Source organism: Arachis ipaensis, chromosome B1 (assembly GCF_059453495.1).
Source record: "Arachis ipaensis isolate K30076 ecotype BB chromosome B1, ASM5945349v1, whole genome shotgun sequence".
In the NCBI taxonomy this organism is placed as follows: Eukaryota; Viridiplantae; Streptophyta; class Magnoliopsida; order Fabales; family Fabaceae; genus Arachis; species Arachis ipaensis.
The window spans coordinates 27,627,515-27,629,552 of record NC_142436.1 but is presented as its reverse complement, the minus strand read 5'-3'; the positions used below and the strand labels follow the sequence as shown (position 1 = coordinate 27,629,552).

The 2,038-nt window shown below is 37.1% G+C and overlaps 1 non-coding gene across 1 annotated transcript; it reads left to right on the top strand.

The window, feature by feature from the left end:
* Positions 1-892: 892 nt before the first annotated feature.
* Positions 893-1,001, top strand: LOC148576045 (small nucleolar RNA R71). Its single transcript, XR_015903425.1, has one exon. It is a non-coding gene; the product is annotated as a small nucleolar RNA R71 (small nucleolar RNA).
* The last annotated feature ends 1,037 nt before the right edge of the window (positions 1,002-2,038 follow it).

The following is a 2,038-nucleotide window of genomic DNA, read 5'->3' as shown; positions in this document are numbered from 1 at the left end:
CTATGGTCTCTAGATGACCCTCAGATTCCTTTGGTTCCTCAAAGGGGAACTCCTTATTGGTCACTGGACGTCCCAGGAGGTCTTCCTCACTAGGATTCACGTCCTCCTCTTCCCTTGTAGGTTCGGCCATGATGGTCAAATCAATGGCCTTGCACTCTCTCTTTGGATTCTCTTCTGTATTGCTTGGAAGAGTACTAGGAGGAGTTTCAGTGACTCTTTTACTCAGCTGGCCTACTTGTGCCTCCAAATTTCTAATGGAGGACCTTGTTTCATTCATGAAACTCACAGTGGCCTTAGATAGATCATAGACTATATTTGCTAAGCTAGATAGATTCTGCTCAGAATTCTCTATCTGTTGCTGAGTGGATGCTGGAAAAGGCTTGCTATTGCTAAACCTGTTTCTTCCACCATTATTAAAGCCTTGTTGAGGCTTTTGTTGATCTTTCCATGAGAAATTTGGATGATTTCTCCATGAGGGATTATAGGTGTTTCCATAGGGTTCACCAATGTAATTCACCTCTGCTATTGCAGGGTTTTCAGGATCATAAGCTTCTTCTTCAGAAGAGGCCTCTTTAGTACTGTTGGATGATTCCTTCAATCCATTCAGACTCTGAGAGATCATATTGACTTGCTAAGTCAATATTTTATTTTGAGCCAATATGGCATTCAGAGTATCAATTTCAAGAACTCCCTTCCTCTGAGGCGTCCCATTACTCACAGGATTCCTTTCAGAAGTGTACATGAACTGGTTATTTGCAACCATGTCAATGAGTTCTTGAGCTTCTGCAGGCGTTTTCTTTAGATGAATGGATCCACCTGTAGAATGGTCCAATGACATCTTTGATAATTCAGACAGACCATCATAGAATATATCCAGGATGGTCCATTCTGAAAGCATGTCAGAAGGACACTTTTTGGTCAGTTCCTTGTATCTCTCCCAAGCTTCATAGAGGGATTCACCTTCCTTCTATCTGAAAGGTTTGAACATCCACTCTAAGCTTGCTAAGCTTTTGAGGAGGAAAGAACTTGGCTAAGAAAACCGTGACCAGCTTATCCCAAGATTTCAGGCTGTCTTTAGGTTGAGAGTCCAACCATATTCTAGCTCTGTCTCTTACAGCAAATGGGAAAAGCATAAGCCTGTAGACCTCGGGGTCAACCCCATTGGTCTTAACAGTATCACAGATTTGCAAGAATTCAGTTAAGAACTGAAAGGGATCTTCGGATGGAAGTCCATAAAACTTGCAATTCTGTTGCATCAGAGAAACTAATTGAGGTTTCAGCTCAAAATTGTTTGCTCCAATGGCAGGGATTGAGATGCTTCTTCCATGTAAATTGGAATTAGGTGCAGTAAAGTCACCAAGCATCTTCCTTGCATTGTTATTATTTTCGGCCATGTCTCCTTCTTTTTCGAAAATTTCTGTCAGATTTTCTCCAGAGAGTTGTGCTTTAACTTCCCTTAGCTTCCTCTTCAGAGTTCTTTCAGGTTTAGGGTTAGCTTCAACAAGAATGTTCTTATCCTTATTCCTGCTCATATGAAAAAGAAGAAAACAGAAAAGAAGAGGAATCCTCTATGTCACAGTATAGAGATTCCTTATGTAAGTATAAGAAGAGAATAATGGAGGAAGGAAAAGATAAGAATCCAAACACAAGGGAGAGGAATGAGTTCGAATTCTTGGGTTAAAGAGGGGTGTTAGTAGATGAATAAAATAATTAGAAGGAGATGAGAGAAAAGAATTTTCGAAAATTAAACAAAATAAAATAAAAATATTTAAAAATTAAAGTTAAAATTCGAAAATTAAAATTGAAATTAAATTAAATTAAATTTTTAAAACAATTAGTTAATTAAAAAGGAATTTTGAAAAAGAGGGAAGGGATTTTCGAAAATTAGAGAGAGAGAGTTAGTTAGGTAGTTTTAAAAAAGATAAGAATCAAACAAAAAGTTAAGTGGTTAATTAAAAAAGATTTGAAAATCAAATTTTGTAGAGATAAGAAAATAGAAAAGATTTTGAATTTAAATTTTGAAAAAGATGTGATTGAA